This window comes from Sus scrofa, chromosome 8 (assembly GCF_000003025.6).
Source record: "Sus scrofa isolate TJ Tabasco breed Duroc chromosome 8, Sscrofa11.1, whole genome shotgun sequence".
Taxonomy (NCBI): domain Eukaryota; kingdom Metazoa; phylum Chordata; class Mammalia; order Artiodactyla; family Suidae; genus Sus; species Sus scrofa.
Window position 1 is genome coordinate 3,400,678 of NC_010450.4, and position 13,604 is coordinate 3,414,281.

The 13,604-nt window shown below is 56.3% G+C and overlaps 1 protein-coding gene across 8 annotated transcripts in view; it reads right to left on the minus strand.

Annotated features, from left to right (window-relative positions):
* Window positions 1–13,604, minus strand: part of SORCS2 (sortilin related VPS10 domain containing receptor 2) — a 507,916-nt gene that overhangs the window by 193,591 nt on the left and 300,721 nt on the right. The window lies entirely within an intron of this gene.

A 13,604-nucleotide genomic window follows, 5' to 3' on the forward strand; every position in this document is an offset into this window, starting at 1 on the left:
GAGCTGTGGTGTAGGTTGCAGACGCGGCTCGGATCCTGCGTTGTTGTGGCTCTGGCGTAGGCCGGTGGCTCCAGCTCCGATTCGACCCCTAGCCTGGGAACCTCCCTATGCCGCGTGAGCGGCCCAAGAAATAGCAAAAAGACAAAAATAAATAAATAAATAAAATAAATAAATAAATAAATAAATAAATAAATTTTTATTTAATTTTTTTATTTTTGGCCACCCTGTGGCACATGAAGTTCCTGCTGAGCCGGTGATCTAAGCCACAGTGGCCACCTACGCCACATCTGCGGCAACACCGGATCCTTTAACCCACTGGACTGACAGGGGATTGAACCTGCGTCCTGGCGCCGCACAGATGCTGCTGATCCCGTTGCACCACAGCAGGAACTCCTGTCACTTTTTTTCCTCCTTCTAACTCAGACTGGAGGGGTCCCAGTATCTCCATCTGAGTCCACCCCCGCCGCCCGCACAAGTCTGGCCCAGAGGTACAGTCAGCAGCCCCAGGATGAGCAGAACTTCTGGCCCAGGCTGGTGCAGGGACCAGATCTGCGCCTGTGCCCTGGCCTCGCCAACCCCCTGGGAGTCCTTCCCCTCAGTCCCCGCCTGGCTCAAGTCTCCCCCTTCAGGGTCCAGCTTCAAGGCTTCTCCAGCCAGCAAAGACCTTGTCTGCCCCTCCTGAGTCTGGGCCTGCATCTAGCCCCCCTCTGTGTCTGCAGCACCAGCTCCAGGCCCAGAGGCGATGCACAGAGAGCATTTGCTAAAAAAACTGAAAGAGCAAATACTGCAAAAGCTCCTTGCCATTCTAGCTGCTTCTTGAACAAACAGGATTCATTATTTTAATAAATACGGGATGCTCGGCTCAGGAAATGGGGACAGCTTGGCGAGACGCTCATTAAAGTTGCAAGCACAGATTTCCATGGAAAGCAGCTCCTGGCCTCCTCTGTGAAGTCTCTCTGGGCCGCCGCGGCAGGAAAGGGGGCGGCCTGCAGCTGGGGATGCAGCCCTTCCTCCCAGCCAGGCTGACTGGAGGCGTCGTAAATAAGCCCGCCGCCCCATTTTCTCCAAATAACAGCTGTCAGGAATGTTGATCTCATGTCCCGGCCCCCGACCCTGCCCACGTCTGAATGCTGGACCCTGGCGTCAGGCACCAATGCAAACCTCCCCTTCTGGAAGAAAGCTGGAGCTTCCTGGAGACCAGAGGTTTGAGGCCAAAGCTGGGCAGGTGCAGTCTGGCAAAAAGGAAAGGACTACATCGGTGCCAGGAAGCCACTTTCCAAGTCACGGCGGCTCTCCGTGTGCCCCCCAAGCCCAGCATCTCCAGGGCTTGCCCTGCCCTCCCATCCTTAGTGGGGGAGGGGACGACCCCCGAGAACAGTGAAGAGTAGGGGGATGCAGAGGGGTCCGCTGGCTTTCTGGGGGTGCCCCTTAGAGGAGGGGACCAGGATGGGTATTCAGTGGTGACCAGCAAGCCCCAGCTGTGGGCGTGGTCAGATCTGAGTCTCAGAGCACCTGCAGTGCCTGGAGCTGGGCCATCCCCACCCCCGTGGTGGAGAGGCACGTTGGGTGCCCTCCACCTGCTGCTGTTTATGGGCCCATAAATCGGAACTCCACAGGAGGCAGGCCACTCCCAACCCATTACTCACTGCCACCCCTCCACAGCTATTGAAACCCCAAATAATGAATTTCCCTGCGCCCCCTGGCCGGCTTTATCAGTAACACCCAAGACCAGGCAATTAGCATTTAGAAGCAGGGCTGGAAGGGGTTGGGGGGGCTGGTCTCATCACTGTAGCAACAGATTGAGCCTCTCCCTCTGGAATCAGGCTGTTTGCCCTGGTTCCTGCAGGCAGAGCTGGAGAACAAAGCACCTTGTCCTCTGTTAACTGATCACCCCAATTGTCTTTAAAAGCTGCATCCATCAGGGGGGGAACAGGAAGTTCCAGGGTGGCTGCAATCCATCCTGAGGCTCAGAAAGGACAATTTACTTGGGCTGAGCGCAGTTAAACGGTGCCTCGCTGTTTGAGATGCTCTGTGTCATAGATCACCCAGCCTCCCCTGGACCGCTGTGCGGGGGCAGAGTGGAGGGTCCTGTCCCCCACGAGGTGGGCTTGAGCAAGTCAAAGTGACCTTGAAGAGCCTTTAAAAATCTCCGTAAATGGAGACGCATCCTGTCGCGTGTGCAGGACACACACGTCTCACAAATGGACCATTACACGTCTACACCACGTATCCGTGTCCATGTGCTATGGACATGCACGATACGGTGTCCAGAGGCACACGTGCCCACGTGTGGCACACACAGTGATGCTCAGGTTGAAAACAGAACTTCACAGCATTGGTTCCTTAAGCTCCAGCCTCACACTCAGCAGGTGGGGGCTCCCAGTGTGGCAGTCACCTGGGGAGGCTCTGAGGACAGAGGCTTGGGTGGGCACCCTGGGGCCATGGTGGGCAGAACTTTGAGGTGCCGCACGTGCTCTCCGCACCCCCACCCGTTCCCACCAGCTCACACTGGAGCCCCTGGGGCTTAGACACATGAGTAGAGCCACGGCCTGGATCGTCCCTCTTCTACCCATCCTGCAGAGGAGTCAGCTGAGACAGGCTGCCCAAGGCCACCCAGGTGGCGACCTAACCCAGGACTCCACGTCTGCTCCTCGCCCAGCTCCCAGCTCCCCTCCGCGACCACACGCTTCCCTCGGTGGCCTCTGGGGTCAGCTGGATCTGGAGGCACTAGGCAGAGGAAACAGGGGGTGGATGGCCAGGATCTGAGGGCACGCTTCCCACCAGAAAGTAGTGGTGAAGAAAGAACGAAATCCTGCCGTTTGCAGCAACATGGATGGACCTAGAGATTATCATACGGAGTGAAGAAAGTCAGACAGAGAAGAACAAAGACCATACGAGGTCACTTATGTGTGGCACCTAAGAAAATAACATACGTGAACTTACAAAACAGAAATAGACTCGCAGACATGGAAGACAAACGTATGGTTATCAAGAGAAAGAGGAGGGGGTAAATTAGGAGGCTGGGTTAACACACACACACTAGTATATGTATATGGTAGGTAACCAGCCGCGACCTACTGCAGAGCACAGGGGGCTCTACTCGGTAGTTTGTAATAACCTAGAAGGGAAAAAAATAGACACATGTGTATGTATAACGGAATCACTTTGCTGTACAGCTGAAACGAACACAGCATTGTAAATCAAATAGACTTTGATAAGAAAATAATTATTATCTTTTTTTTTTTTTTTTGCTTTTTAGGGCCGCACTCAGGGCATATGGAGGTTCCCAGGCTAGTGGTCCAATCGCAGCTACAGCCGCCAGCCTGCACCACAGCCACAGTAACGCGGGATCCGAGCTGCCTTTGCGACCTACACCACAGCTCTCGGCAATGCCGGATCCTTAACCCACTGAGTGAGGCCAGGGATAGAACCCACATCCTCATGGTTCCTAGTCGGATTCATTTTCTGCTGCGCCACAACAGGAACTCCAAAAATAATTAATTTTAAAAAGTAAAAAAATTTTAAAGTGATGGTGAAGGATGAAATAAAAGTATTACGTTTTCTTTCAATGTATGTGGTTTTTGTTTTTATTTATTTATTTATTTATTTATGTTTGGGGTTGTGCCCACGGCATGTGGACGTTCTCAGGCCAGGGATCAAACCCAAGCCGCTGCAGTGACCACGCCAGATCCTTCACCTGCTGCGCCGCAAGAGAACGCCTCCGTGCACTTTAAAAAAAGTGACTGCTGTGTTATTAGGACACATATGATTACTAAGTATATGAGTACTTCGGTATATTAAGTACATTAATTAGTTAATAAACAGAACTTTTCGGGTTTTGCTTTGCTCTAGGCATGCTGTGAAAAAAATTACTGAGGCAGGAAGGGCACGTGAGCCGAGAAAACCTGGGACCCTCTGGTACAGTGGGGACCAATTATGGGTGTTGCCCGGCAGGCTGATTGTGGTTTCTCACGTCATTCTCAGTAAAAGGAACCAGGACGCTTGGAGAAACGGCCGATTCGAGGTCTGGGGTGGGAACTGTAGAGGACGAGCCTGGAGGACCAGAAAGTGAAGACGTGCTGAGATGAAGTCACAGGGCAGGGCGTGGGTCACGGGGACACGGGAGCCCACGAAAAGCGACCACGGCTGCGACAACGGGAGCCACAGAATAGAGCAGGATCGTAACCCAGACGGAAAAGTGAATATTCATGCTCCATCCTCATGTGAATAGTTGATAGAATAAAGAGGTGGGGAGAAGACACAGGTCTGTGAAGAGGAATTCTACGTAAGTCACGTGGACGTGCCACCTGCGGGAAGTGGGCGCTCACCTCCCGCCCCTTAGGTGTGGCCGCCCCCAGGGACCTTCCTCCAAGCATGGGGAACTACACTCAATATTCGGTCAAAACCCGTAAGGGAAAAGGCCTGAAAAAGAACAGATACGTAGTGCATGGCTGAAGCCCTGTGCTGTACACCTGAAACTAACACAGCATGGCAGGCCAACTATCCCTCAGCTTAAACAACCCGAGTGATAATAATAAAACTGCATTACCGACGGGAAAAAAGGCAGGATGACAAGAGAGCGAAAAATAAAGAGCACCTATACAAAATTAATGGAAAAAAATAAAAAGGAACTTTATGGCAGAGAAACCCGAGAAGCAGTAGCTTGGCCAGGTGAGCAAGGTCAGCACCCAGAGTGACAGGTCGTGTCGACACAATTGACCTTGACGTGATGTGATGAGACAGGCATTTTCCTCTCTGTGGGTTTCTTCCCAAAGCCCGTAACCCAAGCCTCACATTAGAAAAGCATCAGACCAATCCCCATTGAGGGACATTCTCAAAAAAATATCTCCGACCAGTGCTTTCCAGAAATGTCAAGGTCACCAAAAGCAAGGGAAGCCGAGGACCTGTCGCCCTCGAGAACATAAGGAGACGTGACAACTACATACAGTGTGGTGTCCCTGGTGGGAGGCTGGACAGGGTAAGGACAGCCGGTGAAGACAAGGAAATCTGAGTACAGTGTGGCGTTTTGTTCATCATGATGTGTCAGCACCGGTTCCTTATTTGTGAGAGACGCGGCTTTACTGAAACATGCAACCGAGACAGAGAACCGGGTGTGAGGTGTACGGGAACACGCTGTGCTATCGTTCTAATTGTTCTGTAAATCTAAAGCTGCTACAAAATTTACAACTCAAGAAAAAGGGCCCTTGAACAGTAACTACGGATGGTGAAGTCGGCAGGCCTGGGTCTGAATCTAAGCTCAGGTGCTTCCCAGCTGGGGAGGGATGTGGGGGGGGGGAGTTAGACATCCCTGGGCCCCCAGAGCCCCCTGGAGGCGAGCGGGGCCACATGACTGACTCCAGCCCATTGGCTGAGAGACAGCATGGGTGTCACTTCCTGACCGAGGGAGCTAAGAACCCAGTGGCTTTGGGATTCCTGAGTGAGAAGTGGATTCTGTAATGACTGAGATTTGGGCGGATGTCTACTCAGCAGGTGGGGTGAATTTCTCCAGCGCTACCCAGCTGTGCGCCCTCTGCTGGTCATTTTCCTCCGACCATTGACGTGGTGATGAAGATGGGAACATTGGGTGGCCCAGGGTAGGCTCAGAAATGATAACGGTGACGGCTGACATCTTCTCCATCACCAGCACCACCAGCACCACCCCCCCCCCACCACCACCACCACCAGCACCACTTTCTGATGAAGGTCCAGCCCACAGCCTTTATCCCAAGGGCAGGGCGAACCTCTCACCTCTCCCTTAGCCTGGGAGAAGGGTGGGAGCTCCCGTCTTGAGAGCAGGCCAGGAAACTGTCGTAAAGCATTTCCTCTTCAGGGACGAGTCACTCATTCTTAAAATCATGTCTCGTGGATCCTCAGGCAGGAGAAAGAACTGCAGCCTGAGCAAGCTGAGTCCCCACAGAACCCAGAAAGGCCAGCCCCTGCCCGCTCCCTCGGAGCTCTCCAGGTGAACAAAGAAGCCCTCAGGGTGACCTGAGGAGGAGATGAGAGGAGGGACACTGACTTCCACAGCCGGTCGGGCGAGGGAGCCAAGGGCTGCTCCCCAGGGTCAGCCCCGCGTTGCAGGGTGGAGGTGCGGGAACGCGCAGATGCTGACGGCTCACCCGAAGCAAGCCAGACAACTGGCAGGGAATTGGGGCGTTTTATTGGGACCCTTCGCTTCTTCCTTCTAGAACCAGTCGTCACGGTCCTGGCTTCCCTTCTCCAAAGAGCTGTGTGCCACTGGCTGCTGTGACACCAGCAGAGGAGGAAGGCCCCGTAGGGCAGGTCCCACCGCAGCCGCCTCCTCCTGCGGGTGAGCTCAGGCCACCTCCTCACGCCCCGGGGCCATGGTTACCTCATTCCGGAGGTGGTGTGGCAACCCTGCCTTCCAGGAGCAATGACCCTGAGTGATGGGCCCCAGTTCCCATGTCGGAGTCCTAACCCACACCCCAGAATGTGGACACAGCGTCTACACAGAGGGAACCAGGTTGAAATGAAGTCCTCAGGGTGGACCCTGACCCAACATGACCGGTGTCCTTACAGGAAGACGCAGTGTGGGCACAGACCAGCACGCAGCGAGAAAGCGGCATGAAGACGGAGGCGGAGGGGGTGAGACTTCTCAAAGCCCAGGAAGGGCGAAGACTGCCAGCAAACCCCCAGAAGCTGGGAGAGGCAGGAAGGCCCCTTCCTTGGAGCCTGGGAGGGAGGGTGGTCCTGTTACACCTTCACTTTGGACATCTGCCTCCAGACTGAGAGGGAAGAAATCCCGGCTGCTGAAGCCCCCGTCTGGGGTGGTGGGTACAACAGCCCCAGGGCGTGAACAGAGGACCTAGAGCACACTGGCCACGTCTGTCTGCAGGCCTCTCCCTCCCTCTCTCCTGCCGGCACCCCTTCCTTTCCATCCTGCTGTTTCCACCTGCCAGGCAGGACTCAGGGGCTGGTCCCTCAGCCAACGTGACAGGCACGGGCTCATAATAAATGCTCCATTCACCGACTAGTTGTGTGTTCGCCCTCCTTGGGAACCGTGTCCAGGGAGGTAGATCCACAGGCAGACAGCCAGCCTCAGGTCCTGGCAGAGACGCTTCCCAGAGAGGATGGGGGAGCCCGCGGGCAAAGGGTGGGAGACAGGCAGGAGGAGGAGCCCGAGGAAGGAAGTCGAGGAGAGCGGAGAGCGGTCCTGGAGCCGTGAGGATGCTGGGGCTGGGCCCAGACAGGTGGGGTTGAGGGGCTTGGCAGCGTCTTCGGAGCTGGTCCTCAGGGCTCCCACAGACGGAAAACATCTGTGAGTACCTCTCGGGGACTCACCCTCCCCGCCAGGTGCTAGGTACCCACTGGCAGGAGCTGCCTCTGAGGGTGCAAGCCGGGGCAGGGGCGTGAGTGGAGGCTCTGCCACCTTCTGGCTGTGTGGCTTTGGGCAGGTCACTTCACCTCTCTGAGCCCTGGCTTCCCCACCTGAGCTGTGAGGAGGTGAGGGATGTGGGAAGGTCACCAACAGCACAGGCCACGTACGTGCAGGCCCCTGGCCCCTTGTCACAGCAGTATCAGCCCAGAGGTGGGGTGGGGTGGGGGTAACAGGGGCTGGGGCTTCCTGCGGGAGCAAACTGCCGACTATGATCCCCCCCCCCAGTGTGGCTGAGCCCCTCCTCAGACCACTGCCCGTGACAGGGTGGCGAGGGCCAGCAGGCTCTGCTCTCGTCACTCAGAGGATGCTTGGTCCAAGCCAGTTAGTTCCCGGCAGAGAGTCCTGCTGGTTTCTGAGCATTGCGCTTCCCCAGCACACCCGGACGGATGAGGCCCCGTTTGATGCGCGCCTTCTTCCTGCTAAAGCCATCTCCCCGGTCCAGAGACTTCATAGCAAAAATATCATTGTTCCTAGCATTCGAGGATAAAAATCCACCAAATACATGTTTTTAAGGACAGCACCCGCTGAGCACCAGCTCTGTTTAAGGAGACACAGATGCTGCATAAGTCATCCCTTTTCATCCCCGACCTGCTCAGAGGAGAGGCAGAAAAATCTCCCTTTCACAGATGGACAAACCCAGCCTCAGGGGCAGGAGGTGCCCCACTGCCTCCCCCCACCAGCTGGAGGGAGGGTGGCAGGATGTGAGGCCAAGCATGCAGCCCCACAGCCCTTCCTGAGCAGGACACACACGACCAGGCCATGAGATTCTCAGCAAAGCAGGGAGATGAAATTCACCCCATCTCCCTGGGAAGTACCCTCTGAACTTAAGCTAATGTCCTGTGCGGTTTTTCCCCTGGCAGTTTTCTTTGTGCTACTGCAAAAACACCCACCTTGGCGCAGGGGAGGGGGGGGAGCAAAGGAGAAACACATTATCAAATAAATTAAGCTGACATTTTGTGTTTCATAAAGTAATTTCTAACAAGTAGCATTTCACTGGAATTAGGTTGTTTACATTTTAGCCAAACTGTTCCCACTTGCGTTGCTTAGCGATCCTCAAAAACAACAAGGCTCTTGGTATTGACAGGAGTTTAGATAATGACTAGACCGTTTTGGATTCGAGAACCTGTGAGTGCACATCAGATAAACTGGCAGGAATCTGCGCTGGTGCAGGGCGCCGGAACCAACTCGCTGTGTGTACCCTAGAACCTGCAGGACGGCGCTTCCCAGCTGAGCAGCGGGTTAGAGGCAGTGAGTCCCCGGGCCGGGGACCTATGTCCGCAAAGGTGGGTGAGTCCCCGGGCCGGGGACCTATGTCCGCAAAGGTGGGTGAGTCCCCGGGCCGGGGACCTATGTCCGCAAAGGTGGGTGAGTCCCCGGGCCGTGGACCTATGTCCGCAAAGGTGGGTGGTGCCTGTTTGAGGAGGGTCCTTCTCGGAGGGGGCTGCGGCTGGGTCAAACCCTGGGGTTCTGCCCCCCGTCCCAGGTAGCAGCGATGCCCACCCAGCAGGAAGGGACAAGCTCAACCTGTTGAGAAGATACTGCCCCCAAAGACTGCTCTGCATGAGGACAGTGAGACCTTCTGGAGGCAGGGAGATGGCGCAGGGTAGTCGGGACCAGGGCGCAGAGACTGCCTGTTGTAGCATGGACAGGTCACCGCTTCCCCTGAGACACAGCTTTCCTGTTGGTAAAACAGAAGGATTGAGGTACCATGGTGCGCGGCGGTGGGGGGGGTGGGGGCTGTCCATGGTGCTGACTGCCCTGTTCCCCGTCCTGAGGGCAGGCCCGTGGGGACACACAGAAACCGCACAATCCCTGAGAGGCGGGGCGAGGTGGAGCTTGCTCTCCTGGTCCCTCCATCAGCCCAGAAGGGCAGACGCCTTCCCTGGCTCCTGTTCCTCTGGACCAGGGGCTGGTACACTGCCCTCCCCTGGGGGGATCTTGCCCGTGGCCTGTTTTTGTACAGCTGGAGGACTAAGAATTCTTTTGACAGGTTTAAAGGGTTGTGTCCTAGGTTGAATAGCATTCCCCCAAATTCACGTCCTTTCCACAATCTCAGAACGGGACCTTATTTGGAAACACGGTCTTTGCGAATGTGATTCGTTAAGATAAGGTCAGAGTGGAGTAGGCTGAGCCCTAAATCCAGTGACCGTGACCTTTGAAGAGGAGGCAGATCGGGACACAGACACACACAGAGGAGGAGCCGTGTGATGACAGAGCAGAGACTGGAAGGATGCAGCCACAAGCCAAGGTTTGCCGACGCCACCAGAAGTCCAAAGAGGCAAAGGAGGATTCTTCCGTAGGGTTTGGAGGGAGTCCGGCCCTGCGGACACATTGACTCCCGATTTCTGGCCTCCAGAACTGTGCGGGAATAAATACCTATTGTTCTAAGCCATCCAGTTCACGGACCTTTGTTATAGCAGCCACAGGAAACAAATACAAATACATTAAAATGATACAAATCAAGAAACTGAAGAGAGAAAACTATGCCACAGAGACAGTGCGTGACTCACAAAGTCATCCCTACCTGGCCGTTCACAGAAAAAGCTTTTTGCCCAACCCTGTTCCTGAGTAAAACCCAGCTCGCCATCACGGCCACAGCCGCAGAGCCTGCTGGCCGCCCAGCCCCATCCCAGGCATCTCCTCCTCACAGCGTCCACCTCACTGGCCCCAAGGCCTTTGCATAAGCTGTTGATCACAGATCACAGCCGCTTTCTCAGCACAACCCCCTCTCCCAGACGCTCCCAAACTGGGTGAAGAGCTTTGTTGCATACTTTCAAGGGACCCTCCTCTCCTAAAGTAATCTCAGGGGTAATTAAGTTCAACTGATAGTGATAATTAGTTCAAATTGATAGTTAATTGTAATTCATCAGGCAACTATTCACCCAATGCCTGATCCCCACCAGGCTGTCAACCCCACGGGGCAGGAGCAAAGTCACCACTACCCACCACGGTGCCCTGGCCCTGCCCTAAACGCCCTGCGGGAATTCTCTCCCGCCTCCTCCCGGCCGCGCATGGAAGGAACGCTTTGCTCTCCTCTTTGAAGGGGGCGACCAAGCCGCCTGCCTGGGCCACGGAGGGGGAGCCGCAGCCTCCCTCTGCCCAACAGAGGGATCTTCTTCCCCTTCCCATGACCACCAGGCCTTCGGCCCAAGAATTCCTCAGAAGTTTCCTGTTCAGTGAAAACCAACCCCCCCGCCCCGCCCCAGACGCTGTGTTCTTCCTGGCTCGTAGACAGTGGAGTAAATAAAACCAGCCACATCCACACAGCCTGCCCGAATTCCCCATCCCATGCCGGCTAGGGGGGAGTGAGACAGCAAACAGATCAATACAGGTACTTACGAGCCCTTTCTGCAGGCTCGGCTGACAGCACGTTTCCTGTCCTTCTGTGCCACCAGGATGGGAGCATCTGTCAGACCATCAGTGGCCCCGACATCCCGGCCGGGCTGCCGAGGAGGCCTGGAATTCAGCCGGCCTGTCACCAACACGCATGGAAAGGACAGTGCCGGGGCTGCTTCCCAACCAGGAGGGCCAGTCCAGAAGTCCCAGCTCCGCCGCGTCTGCAGTGTGGCCCAGGGTCACCCCTCCTGATCACGGCTGGTGGCAGACACGGATGTCTGAATGTCTGGCAGTGGTCCCTGGGTACCAGCCCCAGGCTAAGCCCTCGTGGGGACGCTCATTCCATCTGGGGAGAGGTGCCCCAGTCACCCCCCTTTTATAGATAAGGTGACCGAGACACAGGGCAGATGATGGGACCTTGTCTGAGAACACACGGTGGGTTCCAACCCAGGCCCTTCGAACTGTGTCATCTCCCTGCCCCTTGGTCCCTGCCAGGGGCTCAGGCCGCTGAAGCCCCAGTGCAGGGGGTGATTGCCCAGCCTGGGCCTTCCCTAATGCCATCCTCGGGCCTCCGCCTGGCAGAGTCTGCCCGCCCCACCCCCTAGGGTCCAGCCACCATGATGTCCTGCAAGTCCTGGGCTGCGTGGGCTCTGGAGTCCCCTGGACACATGCTTGGTCCTTGTCTTCCCCTTTCAAAGTGCCCATGTCACCACCAGTCCCCTACAGCGGCTCGAGGTGTCCACCAGGCCACCCACTGCCTCACCCCACTTCACTCCAGCGTCACAGAGCCAGACCAGGCCCTGGGCCATCTCACGGGGGCCAGAGATGAACCAGGCCTGGCCGGCTCTGTGCGGAGGTCATGGGGGCCACAGAGGGTGTCAGGCGACACTGGTAGATGCAGGGAGCAGAAGCCCTCGTGGAGGAGGGACACCCACTGGGCTCTGAGGGCAGAGCCCCCCAGAAGCCCACCTTCCTACCCCTGGGGCAGCAAAGACACAGAGGAGAAATGGCTTGGGATGCAGAGAAGCAGGAATACGGGGTCCGGGATCAGGGTGGGTCAAAGGCTAAGGACTGGGTGGGTCAGAGGACAGAGAGGACCCCTGGGGGAGGTCAGGCCAAGGATCTCAGGGGACGGGCTCCAGGGTGGAGGGTGAAGCAAGACGCAAAGCCGAAGGATCCCCCTCGGGAGTCAGAGAGCCGAAGACCCGGCCGGTGGTGTGAAAAGCGGGCCTCAGGCGTCCCTGTGCCAGGCAGGGAGGAGGGCACACTTACATTAGCTCATGCCCACATCACGTCGTCAAATGCCCAAGGCCACAGTCCCGCCCAGGAGCTGGGAATCCCCCAGCGCCGGAGCTCTGCCCTGAGAGCTGTGTTCTCCCCATCACCTGGGAGAGGGGTCCCAGTGGCCTGGGATGGGGGACAGCTCCTCTGGGTCTTCCTCGGTCTGAAGCCGTGGTTCTAACGGGGGTGGGGAGGGGGTTGCCCCCAGGGGCCCCTTGGGATGTTTGGAGACGGGCTTGGCTGTCATCGGGGTGGGGGAGGGGATCCTACTCATATCTGGTGGGTGGCAGCCAGGGACGCTGCTAAATTCCTACAAGACACAGGCCAGCCTCTTGCCCACAACCCGGAATCTCCTGCCCTGCCATCCATATGGCTGCAGTTGAGAGCCAGTCTTAGGAAGCGTCTCCAACTGGAGTTGTTTAGGTCCCATTTACGTGTGTCTGGTCACCTTGACCTGCTGAAGGGGGAGGGTTACAGCACCCCAAGGCGGCCTTAGGGAAGGGCGAGGCCAAGATCAAGCGCTGGGACCCCTCCTCCCTCCACCCCTGCCTCCTGCTGCAGGAAACCCCAACTGGCTGGAAGGGGATTCTGTGGAGCTGGACCCCGGCTCCACTGCTTAGCTCCTCTGCGTCTGTGGGCAAGTCACCCGCCCCTGAGCCTCACTTTCCTGGTCGTGCTGCAGCATGACTTGTGCTAATGAATGCAAAGCGCTTTGAACCTGGCGGATAGGGCACCTCTGCTCCAACGCCAGCCTCTGTGCTCCCGGCTCCACCCCTTCCCCAGTGAAGGCACGTGTACAGGGGCGGCGTCGTGCAGACTGAGTCTCGGCTCCGATCACATCCAGAGGAGCCGGGTACCCTGAGGCTTTCCCAGGTGCTTCGCCCAGCTCACACAGAGGGGTCCAGACCCTTCGTAAAGGTGCTCGGCAAGGAACAGCACTGGGCAAATATTCATTGGATGAGCAATGATGATCATGTGACAAGAGAACCCGGCCCAGAGCAGGTGAGCCAATTCTCGGTCTCCACGCTTGGCTGTTAACCTCTGTCTACTTCATCAGCGGGATAAAGCGAACGAGCCCCTGCATCGCCAGGACCCTGAACAGACTCGACAGCACAGATGGTCGTCCAAGCCTGTTCTTACCTTTATGTCATCACTTGTATCTCACAACAGCTGGAAGCCAGAAGCCAGTGTCACCAACCCCAATTTACAGATGAAGCAACTGAGGCTCAGAGATGAGAAGAGGCTTGTGCCCCTCCGACCCCCATCCCCCGCACCCGATGGGTGATGAATCTAAGACCAGGGTAAGAGGAAGGAAAACAGAAAGACCTCATGTACTTTCTAGAAAGAATGACTGATGGATTGATTGGTTGATGGAACTAAATGAATGAATTCAGCGGCTGTAAGGATGTGCAAGAAAAGTTTAATTCACAGGCAGTTTCAAGCGCCTGCAAACACTTTAGCAGCATGTTTGTTCACAAACAATTGAGAGGCTGATGGCACTGTTCTTATCACTCCTTGTCAATCCCGCTCCCTTTCCATGGAGCGCAGACCCAAGCCGAGCATCCGCCTCTCTGAGCCGTCACACACA